Source organism: Acanthopagrus latus, chromosome 24, assembly GCF_904848185.1.
Source record: "Acanthopagrus latus isolate v.2019 chromosome 24, fAcaLat1.1, whole genome shotgun sequence".
Classification (NCBI taxonomy): domain Eukaryota; kingdom Metazoa; phylum Chordata; class Actinopteri; order Spariformes; family Sparidae; genus Acanthopagrus; species Acanthopagrus latus.
In genome coordinates this window covers 11766840-11784874 of record NC_051062.1, presented here as the reverse complement: position 1 = coordinate 11784874, position 18035 = coordinate 11766840, and the positions used below count along the sequence as shown (strand labels likewise).

General features: G+C 42.7%; 1 protein-coding gene across 5 annotated transcripts in view; it reads left to right on the top strand.

Annotated features, from left to right (window-relative positions):
* LOC119015032 (receptor tyrosine-protein kinase erbB-4-like) overlaps positions 1 to 18035 on the top strand; it is a 276642-nt gene that overhangs the window by 51372 nt on the left and 207235 nt on the right. Inside the window, exon 1 of one of the 5 annotated variants that reach the window (XM_037090593.1) lies at positions 17187 to 17692. The exons of the other annotated variants lie outside the window; for them this stretch is intronic. The gene's annotated coding sequence lies outside the window, so the exon portion shown is untranslated. Of the gene's footprint in view, positions 1 to 17186; positions 17693 to 18035 lie in introns of those variants that run through there. 5 annotated transcript variants of the gene reach the window in all.

Below are 18035 nucleotides of genomic sequence, written 5' to 3'. Positions count from 1 at the left end.
TTTAACCTGCAGCTGGTTGCAGCCTCATATTTATTGTACAATTTTACTCTCAGCAAGAATTTGAATAATCGTTTTTAAAGTTTTATCATTTTCATATTCAAAGTTAGGAATCCTCTCGCTTTAGCACATGTCACAGGAGAATACCTGAGTCTCAAACTCCAAAAAAACTTGAGGGCTGGATGCCAAACTTGAAGTAGAGAACAGTCTGAAAGGTCAGCTCAAGTTCAGTTTGTGTTCTGTGTACAGATTCCGCCTCCTCTTTTTATATCCCAAGTCTTCTCCATCTTCTAAACCGCTCTCCTCACTCGAGCTTACATATCTCATTGCTGAAACGATCTAAAATTTCAAACACTCTCGATGTCGGTGATGACTCTAAGAAGGGTTCAGACTTCCTCTCTGGCCCTCTCAGACTTAAACGCTGGCCCTAATTTTGTGAAACTTGTGTGGAATACTTAACTGGGCCCAATCTCTTCTGCTTAATGTCCAAATTTTGGATTTGGTTGTTACTGAAAGACAGCTCTGGACTCTTTGGCGTTTACCTTCAGTTTTGAGCTTCTTCGCCTTCCAGCTGAACTCCCACATCGCATCTGTCTAGATGCAGAAATCTCCCTTGAATGGTTAATAATTGAAGTGTTTATTTCTTTGTATACTGCAACATCACAAGTAGGATCCAGAAATGGTTTCCTCCTTTGTCTTAAAGTAATTTCATGAACATGTGTGGTATTGTTCACTTTGCTGGTGTAGGCGTCTATGTATAATGCAGCTACAGATAAAGGGCTTCAGTCCAGAAAGTGCAGATGATTACACTCCATAAAATATTCAAACTGAAACAAACTGTTATAATGTGGCTGTATTTTTAAATAAAAGCGAGCCTTAATAATGCACAGGGATCGTCTAGCAGTTCGTACCACCCGCTCCTCTAATCACATGCAAGTCAGGGATCGAATCTTATCAAAGCCTTCCCACTTGTGCCGGCCTTTCCACCCTTTTTTTTTTTTTACGGAATAATAATCAAGACTAGTAGCTCGTTATAAAAAGGTGGGTTAAGGAAAATGGAAGGGAGCAAAGGCCTTTATTCCAACCACCAAATGCAGACCCTGCCCTGAGTTTTTCTCGGGTATTACCTTGCGCACAATCACACTTGAATTTCATAGATCGTCCTGCAGGTTAATTGGACTGTTGGCTGCTTCCAAAGTTAAAAATAACCTCCCACCCTGGTCCAAAACATGCATGAATGTTGTGAATAAACCAAGCTGGAATGGAGGAGGTGCAGTCGGGGCACCCGGTGGACTATCTCCGCTATGCGAGGAGCGTCAGTGTCAGGGTCAAGGTATTTTTAACCGGGCATGCATGCACACAAACTGCACCGCCATGTGCCACCTGCTGGACCCCGTCAGCTGTTGAATAACTGAAGTGGCGAGGGGGGAGGGGACGCCAAGGTTTGTTTCATGTGTCCTTTATATGATTGTGCCTCCTCCACCAACAAAATCTCTCCACGGTATTAAAACCCGTCCTGGAGTTGCACACACAAACTCAGAAAACGAAATGGAAAAAGAAAAAAATTCCTGCAGCTGACAGAGAAGGAGCCGAGGTTGCTTGTTTGTTTTGCCCCGAGAGAGCCAGAGGTGGTGGTAGATCAATACTTGGCAGGTATCGATGCTGCTATAGTGGTTATTTGTTCTTGAACCCTTTGGCTGTAGACATTCCTCCCATAGGTGAAGGCATGGTGGGAGCCTCTCAATATTCTCTCCCCATCCTGGTCACAGCTGCTCTCATAAACCAAGGTTCATATTGCAGCAGCTGGGCCCACCTCTATACAAGACTAATTGTAACACGATTTCACCCTGTTGCTCCGGAGCCAATTTATGAAGCCACAGGACGGCCAAGTGATCAATGTCCAAATTTTTGAGTGAACTGTTTTGAAATGTTGATTTGAGCCGCATCGACTCGGCTAGAGGTTGTTGTTTTTTTTTGTTTTGTTTTTTTTTCCTTCTTTCTCCTCGGCTCTACTTTAAAGCTTGGCACATTTCAAGGATTTGTTGAGTTTATGAGATATCGCCGTACGCTATTTTTTTTTCTTTCTTTCTTTCTTTCTTTCTTTTTTACCCCCACACCTCAGTAGATGGAAAAGATGTGATCCGAGCCTTGTTCTGCTCTTGTCCTTGCGGCTTTTATGACAATTGTACCGCCAGAGCACCAAGGACTGAGAGAAAACAAGCTTTGTAGTGACGACGCAAGCGAGAGCACGCTAAAAACATACACCAAGGTTACAGACACTTAGGGCACAAACACAAACTAAAGTGCGTGTTTGTGTGTGTGTGTGTGTGTGTGGCTCATTCCCTCCCAGTGGACTGAAGCAAATCTGATCATTGTAAAAGGGGCAAGGCAGGCCGGCACTCGAAAGTTTCTTTAGTTGCGCGGCAACCGCACAGATTGTACAGTAAACACTGGTAACGAGGGATTTGTGCGTTTGTGTGTGCCAGTCCGCTTTTAACTTTCCAGTGAACACTCATGCACTGGACATGACAGGCCATTTTGAAATCCACTCCATGCTCTAATTTTGGATGAGGTGTGGAGTTGACCACAGGTCTGCTGATAAACAGTATGTGGTTGATATGGAGCTCTCGTCGACGGGATAGTCCAACCTGGATCTACCTTTTTGGCCATCAAACACTCAGTCTGTGGTGAATTTAAGGGCTTGTAGCTTCCTCTCTAATCCAGATCTGTGGTAGAATCAGCCGCTTAGTGGAGGAAAAAAGTATGAAGCATCTATATTTACATTTCAAACCACAGCTACTGCGTAAATAACTTGTCTGCTGTTCATCCAAGTGCTCATTACGCTTCAAACAGGCTTAGATTTGACAAAATATGGCCTCTTTCGGAAAGATGTGGCAGTAGCCGTCTATATAAATACTCTAGTTGTAAGTCCAACATTCAAAGTCTTACTTAAAGAAGTATTTTGCCACTGGAAGGATGATGGCCCTTGCATCAGTATTGGACAACCCACTAGTTTAATTTAGTGTTACAAAATTCTCATTTTATGTATCACAACTTTGTCCTACTGTCGCGGTTTGTAATACCTGCTACTCCCACTGGAGGTCGCCACCAAAGAAATGTAAGTATGTGTTGTAACAAGCTGCTTTAATTTTTACTTCCGTTAATCTGATGAGGACAGGCTCAGCAAAAGACACATAAATGTAAGAAGTGAAACCTTATCACCAGCCTCCATTCTGCTTTTCTACAGTTTCCTGTTTTCTGACGCGTTCATGACTTCACGCAAGTTATTATCGTTAATCATGGTTTAAAAATGGTGTAAAGGAGCAAAGATACTTTGTTTTTGTTTTTTCCATGATATTCCCATTAAGGATAATAAACAAGTGCAACATGAAGCACCAGCTGTAATCAGCTTAGGGCCCAAAATAATGTTATCACCACTCAAAAGCCTGTATTAGTCAAACCTTGATAGAGAGCGCACACATGCTTTGATGCTGCGCCAGCCACCCCTGGCATGGCAACCGTGGACGAACCTCGCATATGAAAAAGAGCCTCTCTTCTAGTCATCGCCACCCTAGACTGATGTGATGTGACAAGGACAAACATAATGCGGCTGTTTCATTGTCTCTGATCGCCTATTGTTTCAGTCTATTACGAATATCAAGTCTGGCAGGGATCGGATTGTGTTCCCGGCACCTGCGTCCCATCAAAAAACAAACACAGGGGCCGGTTTGATTTGCTGGATGATTTCCAATACAGCTGCTGTTCTGGAGGCTTGTGGGAGGGATGGTGATGAAAGGGTTGACAGCTAGAGCCATCGCTTTTGCGGCTCTGGTCTTTCATATTTCTTTCAGGGGGACAAATGAATCTGAAAAAGCCGCTTCTGTCCATAAAATACACAGATGAGACAGCCCTCCATGGACCAGAATTATTTGTAAGAGGGCATTTTTGGCCCATTGATTGTTCCTGTAATGTTTATCCTTTTACACACTCCATTTCAACCTCTCACAAGACTGTCTCCAGTTTTTTTTTCAACTGCTGGAAACCAGAGACGGCTCTCATCAAAAAAGATGGTGCAGTTTTTGTTATCTTTTCCCATCGAGTCCATCTTCCATCCCTCAATGAAATTTCCCTTTTATGATATTGTTTGTTGATGGAGCAGTTTGTGTGGGGTTGGCATTTTTTTGCTGCCACTGGGTTTATGGAGCCAACAATCTCTCCTGCTTCAGGCTGTTTACTTGGCTGTTTTTTTTCCTATCCAAAGCCCCTCCATTTTGCTCGTTCTCCATCGATGGACTCCCAGCCATCACAGAAATCAAATCATAGACTGTCTTCTGTTTGTGAACGTGAACTAGGTGAAATACAACACAGTTTTTTCTTGATCATTTAATGAAGTTATGGTGACATTTGTACGCCTTCAGCTTTGAGTTGTATAATCAAATTGACTGGGCAGGTTTTTAGTAGCATTATTTCTAAAGCCAAGGGACGTCAGTTGCTGCTGTATTATTTAGTGTAACAGGTTACAGAAAAGCGCCCGTTTAGGACTGGACGGTCCCCCCTGTGGGAGCCAATGTGCTACTAAATCAGAGTTTAGAGTATCAGTAGCAGCGCTGTACTGCTTTCGGTGTCTCGCTTCAGTCAGTCTTGCACTGGATGGCGTAACATCTGCCAAACTCATCAATTATTCCTCATCATCAGAGCCTGTTCGCCTGTAAAAGTGAAGCATAGCGTTTGAAAAAGAGCACTGTGCTGGACGGTCACACCAAGAGTTATATTAGAACAAATTCATTTGGAATTTTGTTGTATATTTTGTTGAGTTGTGTACCTTAATGTTCAAATCCAAAGAAATCCTTAAATGTACACAAGGTAGCGTTTCGTTCGGTCTCCTGACGCTACGACTTCCTGGATAGAGTCGGCGAGTGAGGAAGGAAGTCGGCGAATGACACTGAACACAACGTGAATGACTGAAATCGCACACAAGCTCACGCCAGTTGATTAAATCATTGTTATTTCAGTCGGCAGTCCACAGTAATTAGCCACAAAAGAGAAACGTGCTTTTGTGTACCACTGTGTGAAATCAAACCGCCACTGTTGCAGAATGGACTACAGAGTTTGGAGTAAATCTGCCTCAGATATCGTTGTAAACTGCAATATTTGCTGTGTTTAAAATCGAAAACTCGGGGGGGGAGAGAACGAGCTCAGGGGTCAGTCAGTTTCTGATGCAACACATGGAATTAATCAGACATACTGAGCGTATTTATATTCATAAAACAACCTTGACCTCAGTGTTTAATATAGCACAACAAACTACAGCCATTATCACCTCTCTTATAATATCATTCAGGAGGGGCCTTCCTAATTTAAATCACAAGCTTCAGGTCAACCAGTCCATGAATCTGATTGTGGAGTCCTGATTCACAGGCAGTCCAGCACCAGCTCACCAAACATCTTAAAAGATTTATAGCTCTCCGCTCCCCTCCGCATGTATACCCCACCATGCCGGCACAGCACAGACTCCGAGGCTGTTATCAGCATGAACGTCCCATAGATGTATTTTCCCCATGACCTCCCTGCTCGCTATTGTTTGACATTTTTAATGCGCTGTTGCTTGTCATTGAAAGTGGCGTTCAGGTTTACCCTCAAAGCGCTCTTTACTGTATATTCATTTTCCTTGTCGTGGTCGATCTGTTTTTTGTTCCTTTGTAGCCTTATTTATATTCCACCCGCCAATAGGAGTTGGGGATACTATACTATTGCTCTGTGCAGTAATTCAATGGTTTTCCGGCTCGCAGTGGAAGCAGCAGCGAGCCTCCCCAGCTCTTCCCCCCCCAAGAGGGAATGGAACGGGCATCAATCACATCTACCGTTCTGCTGTTATTATCTTTGTCAGTTTGAGATTGTGTCTTTGCGAACGCGAGCGCATCACATTCCTGTCATGTTTCTTTTGATCAAACAAGAATTGGGGATCGATCGATAGGGGTCGCGCTTCCGCCGAGTACTTACCTGTTATTAGGCGGGGATCAGCCGCGATGCAGGTGGAGATATCCTGCCGGCTTAATCCTCTCTGGCACATTTTTTTTTGCATCTGATCAAGATACAACAAACAAAAGCAAGAGATATGGGAACACAGGTTGTTTGGGGTTTTTTTTTAAGGCACGTAGGTGTTCACGCTCCGTGCATTTGTCTCTGAAAAGTCATCGGGGCATGCTGCTATTTGTGTTATTTGTTTTTCAGCTCTTTTTCGTGTGTGTGTGTGCGTTTGTGCCTGGTGAGAGCGGAGGTTGGGTCACGCCGGGAGGACAGGCGCCGGCTCATTTTTTATCCCTCTCCTGCTCGCCTCAGTCAGGGGAGGCTTTGTCACCAGCTATCTACCTGCCAGCACTGCGTATTGTTATTCCAAAGTACAGGCCAGTTAACATTTCTCTTGTCACTGCTACATCTCCCCCCCCCGCAACACACCGGGAAAAAGAAAAGGGAAAAAGAAAAGGGAGAAAAAAATGAACAGGGAAGGAGACGCTCCTTGCTCTCGCTGCTCCTTTGCTCATATCTCGCTTTCTCCTAAAGAAGCTCAGATTCACGATGACAGAAAGAAATGCCACCTTTTTCTTTTTTATCTTGCTCTCCATGTTATCTGCTTAATAAAACACTGGTGCTCTTTTAATAAAACACAGCCGCTTTTTTCTGGCAGTAACTCTCGTCAGACACTACAGGTTGAAAAAGACTTTTTATACACTGGACAGTTTTGATGGATTCTTACAGACCAAAATATACATTTATGCATATTGACATATTTAATTAGAAAGCTTCATTTGCATATTTAAACACAAAATATCAGATAGTACTTAGTAATAAGAGTAATAAGTAACGTATTAATACAAAAAACACAGCCCATCCTCATCAGATGACCAACACATGTAAGTCGACTGTGAAATCAGCTTATTAAGATCCGTTTTTCAGTTTTGTTAGATTGCGCCCTCTAGTGGCCAGCAAAAGAGGAAGTCGGGTGAAGTTGTATAAAGAGTGACAAGTCCACATCGGGAGGAGGTTTGTGTGTCTTAATGTAAGTAGTTCACTGAGGTACTTCGTTCAACTTTAACAGAAGTCACTATTTTTTTTTGTCCAAAAAAAGGAGTGATTTTGACAATCCATATGTTAAAAAAGTAGTTTTCCTCGTACTCTGAACCAGAAACCGACAAAACCTATTCTTTGTTTGTTCATAATCTTATTTTATAACATTTTGAACATGTTCAGATTTCATCGTTTATCTATTCGAGAATGCCTCTTTGGAATTTAAACATTTCATAGAACTTAACTCACCTCTTGTGTCGTCCCCTCTCTCTTTTAATAAAACAGAGCTGATGTTAAACGCAGATGCTCCCTCTGATACGTCTTGAGATCAAGTGTTTCATGTTTGGCTAAATCTGATGGCAAAAACAGAGCAGCAGATTTAGCATCGTGACAGGCAGGTGTTATTAGTTGGTAATGTTTTTACCAGGCCAACACTCAGCGTGTACTGCTCAGCCCTCCCCGCTGCGAATCTCCCGTCAGCTGCTTGGAATACTAAACCAGCTCATATCAGCCCGGCTCAGCCAAGACGCATGACAGATACCTGGATTCATCAGCCAACGTGGTATTTACAAATATAATTTGCGGCGATGATGAATGCCACCGATGAGTAGGATTTGTGCTGAGTGATTAGGCCATTACCTCGTGGCAATTAGCTTTAACACTTGGACACAACGGAGGCTGTGGATGCATGTGTCCCCTCGGAAGTTTTTGAGTCGATGACAGGGTTTTCTGTGCCCATATCCCCGAGATTTATTTACCCTGCGAGAGGCTGGCAGGCTCAATCGCCGAGCAGTAAAGCCTTTTATGCGGTACGCCGTTCGATTGGGAGCAGCTCGTAACTCAGGCAGTCTATCAAATCAATGGGTAGCGTGTTGAGCGCTGATTTAGGATGGTAATTAGAGATGTTAATTGTTTTCATTACTCAGGGCCGGGGGAGGGAAGCGCTGAAGAGAAGAGGGGGAATGGGCACTTCTGGGTCTGATCGGGGGGGTTTCATCAATCCGAGGGACGGACAATGACCTCCCCATCGGATACAGATTGTATCTCCATTTGTACCATGTGACCTCCATTGATAGAGAAGCTGCGGAGTCTCTGACCTGTGAGTGACCTTTGTGTATCTGGCATGGATCCACGACGGCCGCACTTTGATACATTAGCTCCCGTTAAATAATTAGCTCCGAGGTTAAACATGATTTGCAGCAGACGGGGGAAGTATTAATGAATAGTTAAGCCTGAGCGTGGTATATCATAGCCGCTGACAAAATCACATTTACAAGCTGAAACTGTGAAGTTATAACTGCGGAAGGTAGAATATTCTGTCAGGTCACAATGGCGCTGTAAATATGTTTAAATCATGAGTGAAGTGCAGTGAATAGGTATCGATTTGTGCTCAGCAGGGGTTTCAGTGCTTCAGTAGAGACGGAGAATGCACTTTTAGCATTGTCTCCGGTCTATTCAGATGTTAAAACCTAGAGAGGGTTCTTCTTTCACAATTGAGGCATCATTTGAAAATAAATAACCACTTGTACACGAGTGTCACGGCAACATAGATTTAAATGATTCCACCTTCAGAAATGATCCTGAACAAGCCCAGAGACGACTGAATTGTTGCTTTTTTATTCATGCTTTCGCCCCATAAACTGGCAACAACTGGCAGCCTTGTCTTTTCGCCCACTGCATATATGCATTATTTCCATAACATGGCAAAGAAACACACAAAAAAACAAACGGGTGTCTAGTGTCTACAAGTAGCCCTTCAATCATGAACAATATTGATATTATACAGCAGCGAAATGTTTGCATCTTTTAAGGCTGTTTAATATTCTTTTACTCTGGGTTTGTTAGGGAATAATGTTATAATCAGCATAAACTAAAATGTAGAAGAATTCTGTGTAATCTGGCATTTTAGGAAGAATTTCATAGTGGTTTCTGCACTATTCTTTGTACTGTCAGGTTCATTTGTGCTCCATCCATTCATCTATCCATAAAGGCATATCTCTGATATCTATATATAAAGTGCTGTCTATACCAGCTGCAGTTATAATGTTTGACTTATTACACCTTGTGCGTGACTACAGCCCGAGGCCTTCGGAGGTTTACTAGTTAGTGGGCAGTTTAGTGCCACCCTCCTCTTGTGCCAGTGTCCAAATTTCACACTCGACCGCCCATTCTTATCCTCTCAGAATAACGAGCGCCCTGCTCATAGCACTCATCTGTAAGTGACATTTTTATTGGGCGAATTAGTCTGAGACGTTCCTATCTTTGGCCAGGGGGAGTGAGACCCCTGCGACCCTGCACAGAGAGAATCCTTCTCACTTCAGCTGAGCGTGAGTAAGATGTTTTATTCCCCTTTTCTGCTCATCGCAGCGCTTCCTTCATGTGAGAAATGCTGCACCGCAGAGTCAAAAAGAAAATCATCGGCAATCTGTCCATTTTAAATGAGCTCTTCCAGACTGAATGTTCTCCGGCTTTGGAAAGATGTTGATTTGTGTTGTGATCAAACAGATTTTTTCCTCACTTAAGAGAAGAAGTCTCTGTGGCCTGGAACAAGACAGACTGAAATCTAGTGCTTGGCAGTATATCAGTGATCTGTGGCATTAGACTACATACATTGTTATAGAGTTTGGATATCGTTATATCATCATATAGCATCTGTTCTATTTGTTCTGATACTTGTCTTTACCCACTAAGTCCTTTTATCCATTAATGATGATTACTATGAAAAATCTCAAGCGCCGTGCTGGCGATGGCTCAGGAACGCCTTTGGACGAACTTCTTCAAGTTTGGCACAACCGTCCACTTAGATCCGTTGCTGTATTGATAGAATTTAGAGTTCAAGGGTGAAGATCTCTTTGTGACCTCAAACAGTCGTCTGTCTGTCTGTCCGGCTGTCTGTCTGTCTTTTCCCCTTCTTGCGAACACGATATCTCAGGAATGCCTCTTCAAACTTGGCACAAGCCTTACCCTAACCCCTGACCCCGACCCTTGGACTCGTCGATGAACTTGGTGGTCAGAGTTTAAACGTGTGTCCAGCTCTGTTTGTAGTGACCAGAGTGGTAATTTAAAACTTTACCAGAGCATAAGTGCAATGTTGTGACAGGAGAGAGATTGAAAGTTGAACCTAAAGAAACATGAAGTTAGCGGCATTTTGTTTCAGCATTGGAAATTTCCAGCTGTGCTTGTGGAGACAAAAACCTGAAGTCAGGCCACCTGCAGCCATGTTTGTGGTGAAGAGCTTGGAACATTTCCATCAGTGTTTGTGGCGACTAAAACAGGTGTTTTAAGCCAAAAGAAGATATGATCCTAACCATAACCATATGTTTTTGTGTGCTTAAATCTGGCATTGCAATGAAAAATGTATCCTATTTGTGACTTTTGCAGAAACTTACTTTGTAAACTATCCTTCTGGTGCTTTTGTGGAGCGATGGTATTTCATATCAGCAGGTCAAAGATCAGCAGCTTGACTGGTGCTTGGAGGCACATGAGGCAAGGTGGTTATTCTAGTTGTGTTAATATTTTGTGTACGAAGTCATTCCTACAATGATGTTGCAATGTCAGTATCAAGGTATTTGGTTGAAGTTATTGTGATGTTTGATTTCGCAACCCAGCCAATGCCATATATTTTAAGGCAATTTTCACCCAGCCTTTAAGAAATGCTTCATGCTCTGCTCCTTGCATGATCAGACCAACTTTATTCTGGTCGAATGCTTGGCCTCAAAGAGGTTGGACGCTACGGAGGGATGGCTTTAATCTCCTTTTTTTTCCCTCCGTCGGGGCGCTCACACTGCTTATGTGTGTAAGATAGAACAAATCTTCTTGCAGAGCATCATATAGTGATTTAACTGATCTATTGAAGTCCTACAGCCGTGCGGCAACGATAGGAAATTGTCGTCAGGAGAAAAGTGGGCATCTGATGACCCCTGCATAATGGTGTAATGCCTGCAATTATGACAGCGGAGGATGGACATGGAGTTAACGGAGCTGCCACATCAAAACACACAAACACTGGAGCCCGCTGCGCCATCTCGTCTAAGTCGAAGCAGTCGCCAGAAATAGCCCTGATTGGGCCCTGAATAATTCAATGTCATTCTTTTTTTCTTTTTTTTTTTCCCCCCACTCCTCCAAAAGGACTGTGGGAGCAATTGATGAGAGCGAATGAATATTTAATGGATCAGAGTCTCTTGGACAAGCCGGGGCCCGGGATGACAAGCTCCGAGAAATCAAACAGAGAAGAGGCGAATGAGAAAAGGAGGTTGCGCAGTGAGGGGTAGCGCAAACACGGGGGGGGGAGGAGGATATGAGTTCTGATGCAGATAGATCTTCACCGTACATCTCCGATCAGCTGGAGCTACCATCATCTCTCAAGCATTTAACTGGCCGTATTGCAGCGCCTGCTTAAAAGTTAAACAGGAGTGTTTGATTGCCCTTGTGAAGAACTTTGATACTTTCCTTTTCTCGCCTCGGTGTCGCATAAATTATTAACTGATGGATGTTTTATAAATGCATTAAATGTTTTTGCACTAAGAGAGAAGTCTTTTTGGGGGAGTTTTGAGCCAGCGGGGGAGGCAACTGTTTGCATTTCTTCAACTATTTCCTTTCAAACACGCATGGCTAATTTCCCAGGAGATGTAGAACTGTATTTTATAGAGAGTTGCAATTTTAACACTGATAGAAGACGGAGCATCGGAGGCCCCGGGGCGATTTGACCCCATTTGGTCAGACGGTGGTGCTATTATTGAGGTCAAATCAGAATTTCTTTTAACTATATATTAAGGTAGTGGGTCATGTCAGCTGAAATCTCAGGGAAGATGAAACAATCATAAGAATTTTGATCTCTGGATCTTCTAAAAATATCTGTATAGTTTTTTTATGACTCCGCGCCGGCAACAGCCGTGGCCGGAGGCGTTATGTGTTTGGGTTGTCTGCCCATTTTTGTGAAAGCCATATCTCAGGATTGCTTTGAGGAAATTTTGTTCAAATGTGGTACAAATGTCCACTGCGACCTGAGGATAAACTGATTAGCATCTGGTGGTCAAAGGTCAAGGTCACTGTGACCTCATGACTTCCCACTCTTGGGAGCGCCACATCTCAAGAACGTATTGAAGGAATTTCATCAAATGTGGTACACGTGTTGACTACGACTCAAGGATGAGCTGGTTAGGTCGAGGTCATTGAGACCTCATGACATCCAATTCTCATGAATGACATATCTCAGAAATGCATTGATGGAAATTCTTTATATTTGGTGCAATGGCCAACAGTCAGATGTTAGTCAGGTCACTCTGACCTCACAAACACACTGTTAGCCATAACAAAGGAATTTATATGATAATTCAGATAGAATAGGATAAAGTGATGATGTTTTGACATTTAATATCCAAAAGGTCTGAGGTTAAATGTACTTAGACATCATAATATTCTGCAAAATGTGTTCATCCCACTATTCAACGCCACAGTTCTGGAACAGCAACGTGATGAGGTGATTGTAGTTTTTTTTTATTTATACAAGTGGTAATAAACTGTGGTAAAATCAGTTTTTGTCAGTTCAGCCAGACAAACTATGAACTGAAAAGACGTGGGAATAAAATGACTTATCATTAAGAAACAGAGTCCAAGCTCCCAAATAAACATAAAAGCATTTTCAAAGCCAATGTACAGGGCATAGAAATATTAAAAACCAATCAGTTTGGCTGTAATTGCTTGAAAAGGGTCTCTGACTCAAATAAGTTTCTTAACTTTGATACCCTCTCATCTCCTCCTAAATGCCAAATTCAAAGAAATTGTGCCAATTAACACATTTTGTCAAAAAATTTCAAGCTTAATAACTTTAGGTTTTTTACTCCTCGGCCTGATTTGACATCAGTTATAACTGTAGTTGTTCTGCACCGTCAGTAAAATGGTTGAATTTTTTAAATCCAGGCTGTTTTTTTTTTTTAAATGTTGTTATCAATTTTTCATCCAAAAACTATTAAAATTTCAGCAGAATGTCAGAGCTCAGTGTGCCGTCCTTTATTCACAAGGCATTTTACTGCATATTAGACTGTCGCAGTGTTATTAGATAGATGTCTCAAGCGCTTTGAAAACATTCTATTTGTGACAACTTAATAATATCCAGCTGGAGAGTCTTGAGTGAAATAACATCACAGAAATTCTTGCTTGCTTTGAAAGCTGGGTTTGTTTGATTCGACCCACCCACTGATTTTTTGGGAGTCAAAGTCAGGATGAGAACCAGTGTCTTCTGTTTGAGTAGTCGCTGTTGCATTGTGGGAAGTGTACAATCCAGTATGTAAGGGTTTTTGTTTTTTTTTTGGAGCCAGAGATGACCATATTTGGACAAGAGATTGGTAGAATATCCTGACTGGATCTGACTGAGCATCCGAAGATGTGCTGATATAGTGACCTGTCAATCACAATGTGGCCACGCCCTAAAACACACTCTGCTTTATCGGCTATTTTACTCTAAATGGGACCTTAATCAACAGAATGAACATCATGCAGTGTTGAAGAAGACTTGAAACTAGAATTTCAGACTATAAACTCAGCAGGAAACTGTTTACTGAGGTAATAAATCAAGTAAGAAGAAGGGTCATTTTCTCATAAGCTTCTATAAAAATGGAGTCCGTCATGCAACCAGTGGAGTCACATTAGAAAGAATGCTCTATTCACTATTTATACTGTCTCTGTTGTTTTGGATGGATATAAAATACTACTGATTAACTTCCTCTTCTTTCTTACTTGATTGAACGCCCGTCGATCAATCAGTCAATCAGTCCAGAGCCTCCATTGTTTCAGATCCAAGTGAAACTTCAATTAGTTCCGTTACCTTCCGTCCAGACCGAAAAAGGCTAAGGGTGAGATTAAATATTCCGTCCTCAGAGTGTTGATATTCATGTATATTCACTGCGGAGAACACTTTTTGAAAATGAACAATCACAGTCGGAAAGGTCACCGTTGTGCTGAAGTAGTGCATTATGGGTGTGGAATAATTGCTTTTCTCACATTAGTTCCTATTGTAATGAAATCTTGGCAGTGCCCGACACTGAATGACAGATTACGCCACGGTTCAATCACACAAGTGTGCTTTGCGGGGGCCAGAGGAGTGTGGGCTGCGGTGGAGGGTGGGGGGGTCAATTTGCTTTTGTTGGAAAAAAGCGTGGCTCCCCCAAGTCTCTGCATAAATCATCGGTATCATTTGCGGTCCTTTTAACTAACGATGCCACTTTCATAAAGGGTTTGTGTCATTGCACTGTAATTGTTTTGAAGTGTGAGCTATTGTCTGAAGAGAGAGAATGAATAGAGCCTAATGATTTGTAATGTGGCATGTTTAAAGACACGCGGCGCCGCTGCGGAGCTGTAATTTAGCGCTCCTTTCTCCTTTTTCTCTCCGTCTGCCGTCGCCGTGTCTTGGAAAAAAAGTGGGTGTACCGGTGTGTGCGTGAGCTCCCGCACGCGCCCGCGTGTACTTTCAGTCGAGCACTATTTCTTGGCTGCACTCAGATCTCTGAAACCCAACTGTGTTAATCATGGTTTATGTGTGGGAGACATCAAACCTCCCTCTACTTCCCCTGCCTCGCCCGCTGGGTTATACACACACCGAACACACACAAGTGCGCACAAACACACACATCTCTCAAGGGCACCTTCACCGTAGCCCCTTCATTTACAAGGCTGACCATAGGCGATCGGTTATCTACTGCGGTTTCACTCCATCGGAAGGATGAATCGCTTCATTTAACACCGACATCTTTACAGGAAGTGGACAATATGTTTCCCCTCCTCTTATTGACTGGACCTATGCATATTAAAGGGCTCCTGATGGTGTAAAGCAGGGGTCTCAAACTCAATTTACCTGGGGGCCACTGGAGGCAGAGTCTGGGTGAGGCTGGGCCGCATCAGGTTTTGCACAAGAAAAGCTCTGATAAAAACATTCCAATGTTCTCAAATGTCTTTATTTTTATTTTTAACACAAAATAAGATGAAAAAAATAAACAAATGAAGAATTAAAAAGAAAATAAATCAATCAATCAGTAATAAATAAATAAAATGTCGTATTCGTAAAATGTCATGTCTTATGACATGAAGAAAATTTTTTATGTCATTAAAATTTTGATATATGGTGTCATAATAATAATAATAATAATAATACAGCAGATATAGAAGACTTAAGAAACATATAGTTGCTGACTAGAGAAATCTAATTATTATTATTCAGATTCAAATGTCTGTATTAACAGTTCTTTAACCTTTAACTTTCTGAACAACAATGGAACATATAATTCCACTTGGTGTCACTGTCGCGTTGACGTTTCAGTTTCAGTGTTTAGCCGACACACGGAGAACGTCATTTCTGCAATGTGTGTTATTTCCGCCGGCGCCAGATCGGCTTGGGGTCCTGCGCTTGCATATGACGTCAAGCACGGCACAGTTCGTGATTGGTTGAAGGTCAGAAACCATGGAAACACGAAGTGTTTGTGGTGCCCAACTATGTTGAATATAGTTTAACATTAAATTAAATAAATTAAAAGTTATTAATAAAGTTCGGCTCGTGGCTAGCATGGAGCTAGCGCTAACAATAGAGGGTGATATGTATCTTTCCGTTAGGATAATCAACTAGTTTATTTACGGCCCGGCCTCGTTCCTCTACCAACAACGAACAATGGAGACACAGAGAAGACATTTGTTGGAACTGATCGACATTTTTATTGTAAATATTGAGACGAGAACTAAAGAGGAGACGAGTGGCGACGTTACTGTTGTGGAAGGAATACGGCCGGCAAATCGGGATTCCCGGAAATGAGGTAACTCTAGCGGACCAATCAGAGCGATGCGGTCTCCGTGAGCTCTCTGTTGTTTGGGGAGGTGCTCGTAAGCTGACGGAGAGGGGGTCGGAGAGGGTACGCCATGACGCAGAGGGCTCTGCGTCGTTGCATACCGACGGATACAGAGAAGCATAAATCAGGACAGCATTCATATCAAACCCGCGGGCCGCACTAACATTAAACTTTCATATGAAGGCGGGGGCCACAAACTATCGTCCTGCGGGCCGCAGTTGGCCCGCGGGCCGCGAGCTTGAGACCCCTGGTGTAAAGGCCACCCCACCGCTCCACTTCTTTAAGGGCAAGAGCTCGGCGCTGTCACGCTTCAATCCGAATAAAATGAGCAGTCAAGTCGAGAGAGCTTGGTCTCCAGACAGAATAAAGGAGACAGTGTAGCACAATGAAAAGGTGAGCAGGGAGGTGAGATGAATAGGTAATTACTTTTCTCCACCAGTGGCCTCACTGCTGGAAATCCTATCAATCCGGTGTGTGTTTCATTTTGGAGAAACCACAGGTGTGCTTGTGTTGGGCTTTAGGGAGATTTGAGTGCCGGAGCGGAGGTAAAGGTGATATGACTTGTCTTGTTAGGTGATGAGGAGTTTTGTTAAAAGTGACATCTAGCCTTTACGGTGTCAGGGCGGAAGGGGTGCATGTGTGGCAGGCGGTTAAATGCTGGTCGGGAGGCGTGAAGGGAATCATTTATTTTTATGATGGAGGAAATATGCTGTGTGACTATTCTTTAACATCTGCTGTATGTTGTGTATAACTATAGAGGAGGCATCATGATTCTCCCTTGAAAGATAATGTCTCACGGTGGAGAAGTCAACTATCTGACATTTAAAACCCAAACCTTAACATCATGATCGTCTAACACTATTGGACAGCTTCCATAAACAACAACAAACATTAACCAAGTGTTGATTATTTCCATAATGATGAATGTCCACTGACCATTCCAGAGAAAGATAGTTGATGGTTGAGTTTTATTCCCAGGTCATCAAAAACCAACGCTTTGTGTTGGTGTACGATTGTCTTTTTGGTGTTTAGACCAAACACCAACAAACAGTCATCAGTATTTGATGGCGTGGGAAAGATCCTCAACAATCAGCTATCTTTCTCCAGGATCACCTCCTGAAAAAATAAAATTAATTCAGGGAAAATTATTTCAAATGTGCAATTAAATGCCCCCGGGGCGGGTATCTGTCTTTTCCGGGCCACGACCAAGGTCAGTGAACACAACATCAGCGTAACCGTCATCGCGTCGTGTCCTCGGTGATTGACAGGTGACAACAAGGGGAGAGTCGCGTTGGCTAAAACGGGAGATGGCGAGTGAGAAAAGAAAAGTTGGTGTCGCTCTTTCAGGGATAAATAGACGAATGAATTCTTCTTTGTGAGAGTGAAAGGAAAGTCCGTGTTCCTGGTTTGTGCGGACGCTTCGGCAGTGATGGAAACTCAAACCTTGCGCGTAAAGTTGCCAATCTCCGAGTTTGATTGGCCAGCAAGACGATTTATCCAAACCGCGAGCAGACCAGGACAACGTGACGCAGGCTAGCTTCATCTGGTGAGTGAGATCATCGCTAAGAAGCTGAAACTTCATGCCGAAGGTGAATTTGTGGAGCTGCGAGCTGTTCCAAAGTGTCAGTTTATCTCAGAGAACCGTCTCAGACTGACATGGCGCAAGACACTGAGGAGCCACTGAAGGATTCTGCAAGAGATTTCCAGTTTTTCCTGAAGACTGACTGACCCAAACCTGGACAACCAGCTGAGAGTGGCAACGTCATCAGGTCACACTGACATGATAATGATGCTGATGAGTAAGTTTCTTTTTTCCCACCTCAGATTGACAGTAGACAACCTTATAATGTACTTCAAATCATTTCAGATCATCTGATGTGAACATAAACAGATACGACCCTCTTAAATCACTCGGAAAATGACATCAGATTTGAGGTATATTAGAGGTTATTTACTGCTTAAACTGCTAAACATCAGTGAATATAAAAACCAACAGGAACAGACAATTAATTGGATTAAACCACCAAGAAACACTGAGATGGATGAAATTTAAATTGGCTAAAACATTAATTAATATTCATGATATTTACGTTGTTGGAATTATATTAAAGAGTCCATAAGAATTATGTTGTGAGCTGCTCA